This window comes from Galeopterus variegatus, unplaced genomic scaffold (assembly GCF_000696425.1).
Source record: "Galeopterus variegatus unplaced genomic scaffold, G_variegatus-3.0.2 Scaffold529, whole genome shotgun sequence".
Lineage (NCBI taxonomy): Eukaryota > Metazoa > Chordata > Mammalia > Dermoptera > Cynocephalidae > Galeopterus > Galeopterus variegatus.
The window spans coordinates 486,866-502,847 of record NW_007726640.1 but is presented as its reverse complement, the minus strand read 5'-3'; the positions used below and the strand labels follow the sequence as shown (position 1 = coordinate 502,847).

The window sequence follows — 15,982 nt, the reverse complement described above, 5'->3', positions numbered from 1 at the left end:
CCAACCAGGGCCGCCCGCCTGCGGCGCGCCACGCCCACTTCCGGGAGGGGAAGCCCTCTTCCCACCCTGCGTTCCACGCCTCACTCTCCCTAGCGCCCCCTCTGGTCGAGCCAACAGATGCAGGTGGGTCGAGGTAGAAGGCGGTGCCCAAGGCCACGCCCAGCCCTCCAGTGATCTGAGTGGCTGAAGGGTCACGCCCACAGGCGATTCCAAGCCACGCCCACCGCCTTTTAGGACCTGGAGATGGGTTTTTAGAGTTCCGCCCACTGACCCTCTTGGCTCTGCAAGGCCAGGTCCCCCGGCTCCTCAAAAATTCCTTTAGAGCCCCTTAAAACCAGAACATCAGCTCCTCTGAAACCCGCCCACTGCCCACCCAAACCCTTAAGCCAGCTTCCTGGCTCCCTAAACCCAGCTTCCCTCCCACTACTTCGGACCTGCCCGTCGACGCCGCACAACCTTGCCCCGACTTCCAGAAGCCCCGCCCAGGGGGCCGCAATCCTATTTGCAGCATCTCAAGCCCGCCCACTGCCCATCTAAACGCTGAGGCTCCGAGCCCCGCCCTGAATTCATGAATCCCCGCCTCTTGTTTCCGAATCGGCTCCCATCGCACCCTCGCGCCACCACCGTGGGGACCTCCGACGCTCTAGCCCTCCCTCTACTGTCCATTGTCACATTCCTTGTACAGAGTGGCTGCCCCTGGGCTGGGCCACACCCACAAAACCCCACAACTACACAAAGAGGGCCCGTGATTGACCCCATTTCGCAGGTGAGGAAATGGGAGACTCCATGGTTGCTCCCTTCCTTTCCCTGGCCAAAGTTCCTCAATAATTGGGCAGCCCAATACTGAGAGTCAGATCTCCGGGGTTGAGTCCCGGAGCTGTCAGACTGTGGGACCTGGGGCAGTTCCATAGCCAGAGTCCCATCCTGAAATACCAAGCTCTGAAATTCCAAGATTTGGGAAAACACGGCCTGGGGAAATGAATTGAGAAAGCAGGGGTAGGACTATTTACTTCCCAAAGCAAGGCATCTTTGCAATTAACAAAGGAATTCTTCATTTTAAACGGCCTCAGAAATGTGTGTTAAGTAAATCAAGGTCCACCTGAACCAAAACGGTTATCACAGCAAATTATTTAATCTAAGGCTCAGTTTCTTTATCTGTAAAATGGGGATGATAGCAGCCCCTCCCTCACAAGGTTCCACGAGATCATGTTAGAAATGCACTTAGAATAGTGTCTGGTTTGCGATAAACCCTCAACAGATAGATAGTACACGTTTCTGCTACTGCTGTGACTCGACAATATGGAAGGATGCGTTCCATTTTGCCTTCAAGCAGCCACTGCTAAAATGAGGGACTCAGCACCCTTTCCTAGAGATTTGCCACTCATATAATTTAAATAAGATAAAAGGAGTAAAGTGCATAGTTTCAGTGCTTGGCATATGGTGATGCCCCAAAACAATTCACTATTGTTATGATTTCTGTCTTTAACTTTAAAAGGGCATTGATAGCAGCGGTTTTTGAGTGGTTTTGGGAAAACGAAGGTTGATAAAGTGTTTTGGGATGGAACTGGGAACTGAGTGAGCTGGCTTTGGAAACAGATTTTAGCTAACATTTATCCATTGTTTATACATGCCAGGCACTATTTGAGTGCTTTACATGCAGACTTCCACAATCCCCTCAACAATCCTATGGCCATAGAAAGAATTCTTAATTTCCAACTATAAAATGAGGAGAATGAAACTCAGAGAAGTTAAATTACTTGCCCAAGATCACATAGCTTGAACCAGGGAAAACCCACATCCATTTAACTGCAGAGACTGCTCTGTCCGCCAGTTAGTTATTACAGTGAACTGCCTCTGTAGCGGAATGACAGAATATAAAAACCATAAACTTTGGATTCTGACAGACTTGGGTTTAAATTCAGGCCCTCACCCATTGTGTGACATTGGGCAAGTTACTCACTTCCACCCCCACCCCCCATTGCCCTACTCTGCTCATCTATATAGTGGGAATAACATAAATACTTTCTTCAGGGAGTGGTTTTGAAGATGCAGGAGTTTAGATTCAATGAACTAAGGCACGGCAAAGGACCCAACACAGTGTCCAGCACGTAGTAGGTATTTAAAACATGTTGATTCTCTTCTCCCAGTTCTTTAAATGATGAAATCAGAAGTAAAATTTTCCATGACATTAATTCCCCATCTCCCCACCCCCACCCCCAGCCCCAGATGACACCACCACAGAGCAGCCATGGAATATACTGAGAAAGAAAGATTCCAAGGCCTTTATCTTCCAGCTGCCTCTTTCGGTTCCTAGTTTTATCCCTGACTTGGGGGGAAGTGATTCTTGCATAGGAAGCATCCAAAGCCAGAAACAATGCCACCTCACCTCCTCCACCAATACCTGCCTCAAACATGGTCAACTGAGAGCTGATACTCCCAGAAACAGCAGAAAAGTTGCATAACCCTTTGCTGGGAGAAAACCTCACCATCTCTCTGTTCTTGAATCTACAGCAACCCCTTTGTGGGCAAAATGTGACTCTTTCCAAGCTGGCCCTAAATGGAGGGGTTCAGATCCAGGTAAGATGCCGGATTTGGGAGTCTTTTCCTGATCTCAAAAGCTGATGTTTCTAAAGTGGCCTAAGACAGAGGCTAGATGGAGAGGAATTTAGTGATCAGGAAAAATAAGAGTGATTCTAAACCAACATGATACAGGCGGAAGCTCACGTATGAAGAAAAAATAATGTGGGGCCTGTATCCAGAGGCTGCTTAACAAATCATTTTTTAGTTTCTCTCAGTACTAAATGAGGACATTAGTCTTAGGTTGCCAGGGCAACCTGGAAGCTGAGTGAATTAGCCTGATGGAAGGATTAACAAATAATAATAATGTTAAATAAATGAGAGACTGGAATCCCCAAGACTAATCTCAGTAGGCAAGACCCCCAATTGAGTGATGGAAGAGGACAAAGCTTGGAGACTACTAAAATTCAGCCTACAGTACTGAATCTTGATTTTCTCTAGTTTGATTGATTCTTTCTACAAAATAGGGGCTGGGAAAGTGCTGACTGATTAACCAGGTACAAATGAATGTTTTTTTTTTTAACTAAAATTTTTATTTGAGATCATTGTAGATTCAAATGCAGGTATAAGAAATAATACAAAGGGCCGGCCCATGGCTCACTCGGGAGAGTGCAGTGCTGATAACACCAACGCCCCGGGTTCGGATCCCATATAGGGATGGCCAGTTCGCTCACTGGCTGAGCGTGGTGCTGACAACACCAAGTCAAGGGTTAAGATCCCCTTACCGGTCATCTTTAAAAAAAAAAAAAAGAAAAGAAATAATACAAAGATCACATGTACCCTGTACCCAGTTTCCCCCAGTGGTAACAATCTTGCAAAACTATAGTACAATATCACAACCTGGAATACTGAAATTGATACAGTCAAGATACAAAATATTTCCATCACTCACAGGGATCCCGCCTGTTGCCCTTTCATAGACACAGCCACTTCCATCATGCACCTCCCCCCCTCCTTAACACCAGGCAACCACTCATCTGTTCCACATTTCTATAATTTTGTCCTTTCAAAAAGGTTGTACAAATGGACTCATACAGTATGTAACCGTTTGGCTTTTTTAACTCAGCATAAATCTCCCTGCAGATGCATCCAGGTGTGTTGCATGTGTAAATAGTCCGTTCCTTATTATTACTGAGTACTATTCCACGGTATGGATGTACCACTGTTTACCACTCATCCATTGAAAGACATCTGAGTTGTTTCCATTTGGGGGCTATTACAAGTAAAGCTGCTATAAACATTATACACATTTATGTACAGGTTTGTGTGTGAACATAAGTCTTCATTTCTCTGCCAAAAAAATGCCCAGGAGTACAACTGCTAGGTTATATGATAGTTGTAAGTCTGTATTTTAAGAAACTGCCAAACTCTCCTCCAGAATGGTTGTACCATTTTACATCCCTACCTACCAGCAATCTATGAGTGATCCAGTTTCCCCACATCTTCACCAGCATTTGGTGTTGTCACTATATTTTCTTTTAGCCATTCTGATAGGTATACAGTGATATCTCATTGTGGTTTTAATTTCATTTTCCTGATGGCTAAATTTACAAAATTACAAAAATCTTTTCATGTTCTTATTTGCCATTTGTATAGCTCTTCATGTCTTTTGCTCATTTTCTAATTGGACTGAGTTTTTTCCTTGTTTGTTTGTTTACTATTGAGTTTTGAGAGTTCTTTATATATTCTATATGCTAATCCTTTGTCAGATACATAGTTTGCAAATATTTTCTCCCCATCTGTAATTTGTTTTTTTCACCCTCTTAATGGAGTCTTTCACAAAGAAAATATTTTTAATTTTGACTAAGTCCAGTTTATCAAATTTTTCCCTTTATGGAGCATGTTTTTGGTGTCAGATCTAAGAATGCTTTGCCTATATCCTAAATATTTTCTTCTGTGCTTTTGCTAAATGTTTTATAGTTTTACATTTCACATCTAAGTCTGTGATCCATGTTGAGTTAATCTTTGTATAAGGTTTGAGGCTTAGGTTGAGGTTCATTTTTTTTTTGCCCACAGATGTTCAAACACTCCAGTATCAATTTTTGAAAAGACTATCTTTCCTCCATTGATTAATTTTTTACCTTTGTCAAAATTCAGTTGGGCATATTTTTGTTGGTCTATCTCTGGGTTCTCTATTATGTTCTGTCCTCCACTATTACCACATATTCTTGACTACTGGAGCTACATAATAAATCTTGAAATTGGGTAGACTGTTTCCTCCCACTTTATTCTTCTTTTTAAAAATTCTTTTACCTATTCCAGTTTCTTCATTTTTACATATAAATTTTAGAATAATCTTGTCTATATCTACAAAAAAATCTTGCTTGTATATAATAGGAATTGTGTTAAACCTGCATATCAATCTGGAGAGAATTGACATCTCTACCATGCTATCTTCCAAACCATGAACACAATATGTCTGTTCATTTGTTTAGATTTCTGATTACTTTCATTGTATTGTGTAGTTTCCAGTATACAAGTCCTGTACAGGTTTTGTTAGATTTACAGCTAACTAATTTTTTGAACAATTATAAATAGCATTATATTTTTGATTTCATAGTCCATAAGTTCATTGTGAGTATATTGAAATATAACTGATTTTTGTGTGTTTATCTTACATCCTGGGACCTTGCTGAATCTATTATTAGTTTTAGAAGGTGTTTTGTAGATTCCTTGGGACTTTCTATGTAGAACATTCATGTCACCTGCAAATAGGAACAATTTTAATTTTTTCCTTTCCAATCTGTATGGCTTTTATTCCTATTTCTTGCCTTATTGCACTGGCTAGAAACTCCAGCACCGTGTTGAATAAGTAGTGAAATCAAATATCCTTGCCTTGTTTCTGACGTTAGACAGAAAACATTCAGTCTTTCATCAAATATAATGTTAGTATAGATTTTTGTAGATGCTCTTTCTCAAGCTGCAGTTCCCCTTTATTCCTATTTTTAAGAGTTTTTATCATGAATGTGAATTCTGTAAAATACTTTTTTTGCATCAAATGATATAATCATGTGATTTTTCTTCTTTAGCCTGTTAATATGGTGGGTTACATTACTTTTTTAATACTGAGCCAGACTTGCACCCATGGAATAAACCCCCACTTGGTCATGCTGTATAATTCTTTTTATATATTGCTGAATTCTATTTGCTACTGTATTGTTAAGTATTTTTGTTTCTATACTCATGAAGGATATTGGTCTGTATTTCCCCTTTTTCGTACTCTTTGTCTGGTTTCAATATCAGAGTTAACAGTAGTTTAATCAAATGAGTTGGGATGAGGGCTGGCTGGTTAGCTCAGTTAGTTAGAGTATAATGTTATAACACCAATGTCAAGGGTTCAGATCCCCCTACCAGTCAGCCAAAAAAAAAAATTGGGATGTGGTGAGACTGTGGAGAGGTGTTAATTCTTCAAATGTTTGGTAGACTTCTCCAGGGAAGCCATCTGGACCTAGAGATTTCTTTTGTGGGAGCTGTTAAATTAAAATTTAAAAATTTACAAATTTACAAATTTATTTATTTATTTTGCAGCTGGCTGGTATGGAGATTCCAACCCTCAACACGGATGTTATCAGCACCATGCTCTAACCAATTGAGCTAAATGGCAAGCCCTTCAGATTTAACTTTCTTAATAGTTATAGGGCTATTCAAGTAATCTATTCCATACTGGGTGAGTTGTGGTAATTTTTTTGTTTTTTAAGGAATTGATCCATTTCACTTAAGTTTTCAAATTTATGTGTTTAGAGTTGTTTGTAGGATTCCCTCATTATCTTCTGATGTCTGCAGGGTCTGTAGTGATAGCCCCTATTTCACATTCCTGATATTGGAATGTTGTGTCTTCTTTTTCTTTCTTGGTCAGCCTTGGTAAATACTTGTCAATTTTCTTGACCTTTTCAAAGAACTGCTCTTTGTTTATTAATTTTCTCTATTGTTTTCCTGTTTTCATTTTCATTGATTCGTGCTTTTATCTTTATTATTTCCTTCTTTCTGTTTGCTTTGGGTTTATTTTTCTCTTCTTGTTATAAGTTCTTGAAGTAAGAGCTTAGATTTTTTTTTCATTGTACATGTTTATGAGGTACCGTTCATTGTTTCAATACCTACATAGATTGTATAATGATCCATTCAAATAATTAGCATATCTATCACCTAAACATTTATCTTTTTTGTGTGTGTGGTTATAATATTCAAGATCTTCTTTTCTACTATCTTGAAATATACAATACAATATTATTAGCCATTCTCACCCTAGAGCACCAGAACTATTCTTCCTGTCCAACTAACTTTGTAACTTTGTACTGATCTACCAACCTTTCCCCTCCTCTCACCCTCCCCCTTCCTTTTCCTTGCCTCTGGTAACCACTATTCTATTCTCTGTTTCTCTCTTTTCCTCTTTTACATTTATTTTTCTTAACTGAGCCATGATAATTGCATATATTTATGGAGTACAGTATATTTGGGTATGTTCATACTGTGTGCAGTGATATATCAGGGCACTTAGTATATCCATCACCTCAAACATTTGTCACCTCTTTGTGTAGAAGGAACATTCAAAATCATCTTGACTAGCTACTCAAAAATATGCAGTAATTTGTTGTTGGCTTTAGTCTCCCTATATTGCTATAGAACACTAGATTCCATTCTTCCTGATTCCATTCTTCCTGTCCCTAGAATTTTGTATCCACTGACCACCTTCTCCCATCTCCTCACTCACTTCCCCCCACCAGTATCTAGTAACCACTGCTCTACTCTCTACTTGTATCAGATCAACTTTTTAGCTTCCACGTATGAGTGAGAACACGTGGTATTTCTTGAGCTAAGATTTCTGATGTGAGACTTTTCTTCTTTTCTAACATATGCATTTAGTGATACAAAGCTCCTTCTTAGTGCTTCTTCAGCTCTGTGCCACAAATTTTGACACAATGTACTGTCATTTTTATTCAGTTCAATGTATTTTTTTCCTTTAAGGCTTCCTCTTTAACCTATGGATTATTTATAAGTGTGTTGTTTAGTTTCCAAGTGTATGAACATTATCCTGTTATCTTTCTGTTAATTTAATTCTATTGTCATTGGAGAATAAACTCTGTATGACTTTAATTCTTTTAAATTTGTTAAGGTTTGTTTTATGGCCCAGGATATGATCTATTATGATATATGTTCTGTGGGCACTTGCAAAGAAAGTGTATTCTGCTGTTGTTTAGTGGAAGGTTCTATAAATGTTGGTCAGATCCTGTTGATTCTGTAGCTCTGTTGGTTGGTGTATACGCATTTAGGATTGTTAAGTCTTGTTGGTGGATTGCCCTTTTATCCCTATATAATGTCCCTCTCTGTCTCATAATTTTCTTTGCTCTGAAGTAAACTTTATGTAATATTAATATAGCCACTCCTACAGTCTTTTGATTAATGTTTTCATGATATTTCTTTTCTCGATCCTTTTAATTTCAACCCACTTATATTTATATATTTGAAGTGAGTTTCCCATAGACAACATATATTTGGCTCATGCTTTTTTAGTCAACTCTGTGGAGCTCTGTCTTTTGATTAGTGTATTTAGACTATTTACATTTAATGCAATTATTGATAGGTTAGAGCTTAAGTCTGCCATTTTATTTTGTGCTTTATTCTTATTATCTCTATTATTTGTCTCTATTTATTTTTTTCTACTTTCCTATGGGTTACCTGAATATTTTTTCGAGTCATATTTTGATTTATCTGTACTGTTTTTGAATGTATCTCTTTGTATAGCATTTTTAATAGTTGTTCTAGGTATTACATTATATATATAGAGAGAGATAAAGCTCTCTCTCTCTCTCTCTCTCTCTCTCTCTCTGTCAATCTATCTACATCTGTATGTATTCACAGTCTACTGGTGTCGTCATTTTACCAGTTTAAGTGAAGTATAGAGACCTTACCTTCCTTTATGTCCCTTTACCCCCTATAAATGTCAATCAGATCCTATTGTTTACCCTCTTCTGTCTGCAATATAATTGTCTTAAATATTTCCTCTACATACATTTAGAGCCATAGTAGACAGTGCTATAATTCTGCTTCTGCCATCAATTATAATTTTAAAAACTCAAGAAGAGAAAAAATTCTTTGTTTTTATCTGTATTTTTGATTACCATGTTCTTTCGTCCTTCCTAATGTTCCAATATTCCTTCTTTTATTGTTTCCTCTCTGTTTAGAGAACTTCCTGTAGCCATTCTTTTAGGGGAGGTCTGCTGATGACAAATTCTTTTAGTTTTCTTTTATCTGAGAATATCTTAATTTTCCCCTTATTAGTGAAGAATATTTTCACTGGATACTGCATTCTGGATTGATGGTTCTTTTTTTCAGCACTTAAAAAATGTTCTGTCACTTTCTTCTACGATCCCTGGTTTCTGATAAGAAATCCACTGTCATTCAAATTGTTTTTCTACTGTAGGTAAGGTGCTTCTCCATCATGACTTCCAAGATTTTTTTCTTTGTCTTTGGTTTTCAGAAGTTTGACTATGATGTGTGTTGGAGTGGATTTCTTTGTGTTTATCCTATTCGAGCTTTGCTCAGCTTCTTGAATCTGTAGATTTATATCTCTTTGCCACATTTGGGAAGTTTTCAGACATAATTTCTTAAGGTGCTTTTTCAGCCCCACCCTCTTTTTTTCTGTCCTTCTGAGATTCTGATGACATGAATGTTAAGTCTTTCGTTATAGTCCCAAAGTCCTTCAGGCTCTGTTCATCTTTTTGTTTTCCGTTTTCCCTCTGTTGTTCAGATTAGGTAATTCCTATTGTTCTGTCTTAAAGTACATTAATTTTTTTTCTCTACCCCCCTCTATTCTGTTGTTGAACCCATCCATTGAGTTTTTCTATTTGTTATTATATTTTTCAGCTATAAAATTTCCATTTGGTTCTTTATACTTTCATTTCTTTGCTAAAACAATTTTTTTTCATTTGTTTCAAGCATGTTTGTAACTGCTTATTGACACGTTTTTATAACACCTGCTTGCAAATCCTTGTCAGATCATTTTAACATCTGTGTCATCTTGGCATTGGCATCTGTTGATTTTCTTTTCTCATCCAAATTGAGATCTTCCTGGGCTCACTGGCTGAGCGTGGTGCTGACAACACCAAGTCAAGGGTTAAGATCCCCTTACCGGTCATCTTTAAAAAAAAAAAAAAAAAAATTTCCATTTGGGGCTGGCTGGTTAGCTCAGCTGGATAGTGTGGTGTTAATAACACCAAGGTCAAGGGTTCAGGTCCTCCTACCAGCCAGCTGCCAAAAACAAAAACAAACAAACAAAAATATTCCGTTTGATTCTTCTTTATGTCTTCTATTTCTTTGTGGAGACTTTCTATTCTTTTTATTTTTAAATTTGTTTCAATTGGGGCCGGCCCGGTGGTGCACTGCTGTAGTGCGCCGCTTGGGAGGTGTGGCGGCGCTCCCGCCGAGGGTTCGGATCCCACATACAGACCGGTTCCCGCTCACTGGCTGAGCGAGGCGCGGGAGCGACACTGAGGGTTGCGATCCGTTGCCGGACACGGAAAAAGACAAAAAAAAAAAAGGAAAAAAAAAAAATTTGTTTCAATCATGTTTGCAATTGGTCACTGAAGCATTTTTATGGTGGCTGCTTTAAAATCAATGTCAGATGACTCTAACATCTGTGTCATCTGCATGTTGGCATCTACTGATTGTCTTATTTAATTCAGTTTGATATCTTCCTGGTTCTTTGAATACATAATTTTCAATCAAAACCTGGACATTTTGGTATTATGTTATGAGACTATAGATCTCATTTAAACCTTCCATTTTAGCTGATGTTCCCTGACAGTATTCTGGTGTGAGAGTTGGAGGGAGGAGAGTGCCACCTCCTTACTGTCAGGTGGGGGTGGAAGTCCAGTTTCCCCCATCAGCCTTAGTTGACACCTGATGGGCAGGGTCTTCCTCCCCCAAAACCCATAACCCACAGTCTAATCATGAGAAAAACATCAGACAAATTCCAATTGAGGGGCATCCTACAAATACATGACCAGTACTCCTCAAAATCATCAAGGTCTGCCATATGACCCAGCTATCCCACTACTAAATATATACCCCAGAGGAATGGAAATCATCATGTTGAAGGGATACCTGTACTCCCATGTTTATTGCAGCACTGTTTACAATAACTAAGAGTTGGAACCAGCCTAAATGTCCATCATCAGATGAGTGGATAAGGAAAATGTAGTAATATCTATACAATGGAATACTATTCTGGTGTAAAAAAGAATGAAATACTATCATTTGCAGGAACATGGATAAACTTGGAGAAAATTATGTTAAGTGAAACAAGCCAGGCACAGAAAGAGAAATACTGCATGTTCTCACTTCTATGTGGGAACTAATAAAAGTAAATTAATAAATATATAAACAAATAAGGGGGGGAGACACAGCAAACACAATAATTCCTTGAACTTGTTAAAATAAGTGAACATATGATGTTGATTGGGTGGACGGCAGGAATTGGTAAAGGACCACGAAAATCAACTACATTGTAAAAAAATCAATCAATAAATAATTTTTAAAAACGAAAGAAAAAAATCATCAAGGTCATCAACAACAAGGGAAGTCAGAGAACTGTCACAGCCAAGAGGAGCTCAAAGAGACATGATGACTAAATGTAATGTGGTAACCTGGATGGGATCCTGGGACAGAAAAAGGACATTAGGAAAAAGTAAGGAAATCTGAATGAAATATGAACTTTTAGTAACAATAAATCACTATTGGTTTATTCCATACCAGACAGCAGCCCCCCCCCAAATAAATATATATATATACACACACACACATATAGGTTTATTAGTTATGGCAAACATACCATACTAATGTAATATGTTAATAACAGAGGAAACTGACTGTGGGGTATATGGAAACTCTGTACTATTTTAAAACTTTTCTGTAAATAAAAATCTATTCTAAAGTAAAAGTTTATTTAAAAAATACAGTTCCTGGTATATATTAAGGTTTATTAATTATTACTAATTCTTACTTTCACATCAAATCTATGAGACTTCAAAGGGAATGATCTCTTACCACATCCTGCAGGGGGAGAACAAAAGATGGTTAATGATATGAAATCTGTGGTAGACAGATTCTTAAAATGTTCTCAATTCTTCACCCCTCCTTTTGCAATAACAACTCTTCAGGTCTTTTCATCAAGAGACCAAGTCTGTTTCTCAGTGCTTGAATTTGGACTGCCTTCTTGATTGCTTCAGCCAATAGGATGCAGCAGATATGACTGTTGTGCCAGTGCAAAACCTAGACCTCAAGAGGCATTGAATACTTCCACTCGCTTTCTTGGAACCTTGATGCTACCATGTGAACAAGCCCAGGCAAGTTTACTGGAAGGTGAGGCCATCCTAGTCCTGCCAGCTCCCACCAACCCACTACCAGACCACAAACATGAGCAAGCCCAGCGGAGACCTACTGAGCCTGATCCAGATCAACAACACCTCCCAGCTGAGAGGTGTTGTGTGAAAATAATAAAAAAAACTTGTGTGAAAATAATAAATGTTTATTATTTCAAGCCACTGAGTTTGGGGGCTGTATGTTACATAGCAAGAGCAAACTGATACAAACTCAAAAGAGGTATTCTACTTGGGCCCAGTAATTATCCTAAAGCAATGATCATGATCACATGCACAGATACAGTCGATTCTCATTATTCATAATAGTTATATTCTATGATGTCACCAAAAACACTGAGCAAATACTGAATCATTGCTCCTAGGGGAAATACAGAATTAGGTTCCTGTAAGACTTTGGTAACAACATTTTCATCACCCAATAAATATATAACCTTATTTTATGTGTGTTTCTGTTTAAAGATACCTAATATATGTATATGTGTGTTTCTTTAAATATATATATATAGTTGATTAATATATATACTCATATTGTTGATTTGTTAACATTGAACTCACAGTTAATTCAATTATAACTTATGTTTCAATGAAGCTTACCTAACTCATGCATAATTTCCCCATATGGCATAGCACAACCTTCTTGTGCTATAACACTAGACAGTACTTTAGTAGTATACTTGGGGGCCATTTTAAACAATGAAATCATGCCACAAAAGTACACAAATGTACAACTGTGGTACTAAATGTACAGTGAAAGATTATGCTATGGTCTGAATGTTTGTGTCCCCTCCCACCAAAAAAAAATTTATACATTGAAATCCTAACCCCAAGGTGATGGCATTAGGAGACAGGGCCTTAAGCGGGTGATTAGGTCATGGGGGCAGAGTCCTCATGAATGGGATTAATGCCCTTATGAAAGAGGCCTGAGAAAGACTCCTTATCCCTTCCACCATGTGAGGACACAATGAAAAGTCACTATCTATGAACCAGGAAATGGACCCTGACCAGACATTGAATCTGCCTTGATCTTGGACTTCTCAACCTCCAGAACTCTGAGAAATAAACTTCAGTTGTTTATAAGCTACCCAATTTATGGTATTTTGTTACAGTAGCCCGAATGGATTAAGATAGGACATTTGTTCACCGTGTGAGAACCAAAACAAGCTGGCAAAGCATTTCATTCTTTGAACTCAGCTGGGAGCATGCACATCGGGTGACTCAAATTCTACCCCCCCCACCCCCCTACACCCACAAATGCACATGTCCACAAATGCCTACAAAGGCACTGTGAGTATTGCTTTTGAGGTTACAAGTAGATTTGGGCAAATATGTAAATTGCAAATATGGAGTCCATGAATAATGAGGATTGACTGTATGTGTAAAGACATTTATCACACAACTGTTGCTATAGAAACAACCCTTGATATCCAACAAGAAAAGATAGGTAAACATATTCCATTGCAGAAATTGGAAACAATGCTATAAATTAGAGATGCCATTAGACTGAGGCTGGGCATTGGAGAGAATGAACAGCAGCTAAAAATGTCTGTATCTCATCCTGGAGGCAAAAATGACTTCCCCAGCCTCTGCACTCTCCCTTAATGAAGTTTGTGATCTCTGGCCTCCAGGTGGCCAGATAACACCTTTAAAGGACTGTGATTCAACAGAAACCATGGAGTGTGGCTTCAGCCTATTCCCCTTCTGAAGCCTGTTTCCCTGGTCACTGGGAACCATAGAAGAGTCTTAAGCAGGAAAAAGTTAAAAAAAAAATTGTGGAAGAAAATTTGTTATTTAATAATATGTAAAGAATTTCCAGATGTGCCGTTAGATGAAAAAGTCAGGTCAGAAAACATATCTCCCTGGGCCGGCCCGGTGGCGCACTGGATAGTGCGCCGCTTGGGAAGCGTGGCGGCGCTCCCGCCCAAGGGTTCGGATCCCACATACAGACCGGTTCCCGCTCACTGGCTGAGCGAGGCGCGGGAGCAACGCCGAGGGTTGCGGTCCCGTTGCCGGTCCCCGGTCCGGTACGGGGGCAACACTGAGGGTTGCGATCCGTTGCCGGACACGGAAAAAAAGACAAAAGACAAAAAAAAAAAAAAAGAAAGAAAACATATCTCCCATCTTTATAAAATACACACGAGGGTTGCAATCCCGTTGCCGGTCCCCGGTCCGGTACGGGGGCAACACTGAGGGTTGCGATCCGTTGCCGGACACGGAAAAAAAGACAAAAGACAAAAAAAAAAAAAAAGAAAGAAAACATATCTCCCATCTTTATAAAATACACACGAGGGTTGCAATCCCGTTGCCGGTCCCCGGTCCGGTACGGGGGCAACACTGAGGGTTGCGATCCGTTGCCGGACACGGAAAAAAAGACAAAAGACAAAAAAAAAAAAAAAGAAAGAAAACATATCTCCCATCTTTATAAAATACACACGAGGGTTGCAATCCCGTTGCCGGTCCCCGGTCCGGTACGGGGGCAACACTGAGGGTTGCGATCCGTTGCCGGACACGGAAAAAAAGACAAAAGACAAAAAAAAAAAAAAAGAAAGAAAACATATCTCCCATCTTTATAAAATACACACACATACACACACACACACACATAATTAGAATTATGGGTGTATTAGTCAGGGTTCTCCAGAAAAACAGAGACAATAGGATATGTATTACATATAAAAAGATTTATTATAACATTTTGGTTTACATGATTATGCAGGCTAAGAAATCCCACAATCTGCCATCTGCTAGCTGGAGACTCAGGACGGCTGATGGTATAGTTGGAAGACCTGAGAGCCAGAGGGTCGATAGGTAGATTCAGACCATGTCTGCAGTCCTGGGAACCAGGAGCTCCAAGGGCAGGAGAAGACTGATGTCCCAGCTCAAACAGGCAGAGAGAGAGTGAAACTAAACTTCCCCAGCCTTTTTGTTCCATTCAGGCCCTCAGGGGTTGGATAATGCCTACCCATATTGGGGAAGGCCAGTCTGCTTTACTTAGTCCACTGATTCAAATGTGATTTTTTTTTTTTTGTCTTTTGTCTTTTTCCGTGTCCGGCAACGGATCGCAACCCTCAGTGTTGCCCCCGTACCGGACCGGGGACCGGCAACGGGATTGCAACCCTCGGCGTTGCTCCCGCACCTCGCTCAGCCAGTGAGCGGGAACGGTCTGTATGTGGGATCCGAACCCTCGGGCGGGAGCGCCACCGCGCTTCCCAAGCGGCGCACTTATCCAGTGCGCCACCTGGCGGCCCACTGATTCAAATGTTAATCTCTCCTGAAAACACCTTCATGGACACACCCAGAAATAATGTTTATCAAGTATCTAGGTATCCTATGGTTCTATCAAGCTGACACATAAAATTAACCACTACAGTGGGTAAGTTTCCTTTTCATATCTCTTGTTCTGTATTTTCTAATTTTTCTGCAAAGTGCATTCAAGGGTTGGAAATCAGAAAAGTTGTTGTCTTTTTAAAGGGGAGGAAGGAATTCTATAAATTCAAGGCTTTATATCAAGATCCTAAGCCCAATGTCACCCTTCCACAACCTCAGTAGAACCCCAAATAGAATAATTTCCAGATAATGCTCTCGTGTAGATTTTTAAAAACTTAAATATGAATCTTGGCACAAAAACCGCTTGCTCATCCATGTGAATCTCATTATGGGGGTAATAAACCTTGAGACTGCGTATGTTGTCTGCGACAGCGCCAGCTGCAGCTTCCACAGCCCAACCTGGTCGCTGCTCCCCTCACAAATCAGATGCCTCAGCCTCACAGGAAAAGGGCATTATTGTTCATTAACAACAACAAAGGCTGAGACCAGTGGTTCTCAACAAGGGGCACTTTTGCTTCCCACCTCCCCACAAGGGACATTTGGCAGTGTCTGGAGACATTTTTAGTTGTCATGACTAGAAGGTGCTCTTAGAATCTAGGGGTAAAAGCCAGGGATGCTGCAAAACATCCTGCAATGCACGGGATATCCCCCACCTTGCCCCCCAACAAGAAGTATTAGTCCCCAAATGTCAATACATGGTAGAA

The 15,982-nt window shown here is 39.7% G+C and overlaps 1 long non-coding RNA gene across 1 annotated transcript; it reads left to right on the top strand.

The window, feature by feature from the left end:
* Nucleotides 1-694: 694 nt before the first annotated feature.
* On the top strand, nucleotides 695-11,936 carry LOC103588171. Its single transcript, XR_550288.1, has 3 exons — nucleotides 695-766; nucleotides 2,512-2,577; nucleotides 11,733-11,936. It is a non-coding gene; the product is annotated as an uncharacterized LOC103588171 (long non-coding RNA).
* The last annotated feature ends 4,046 nt before the right edge of the window (nucleotides 11,937-15,982 follow it).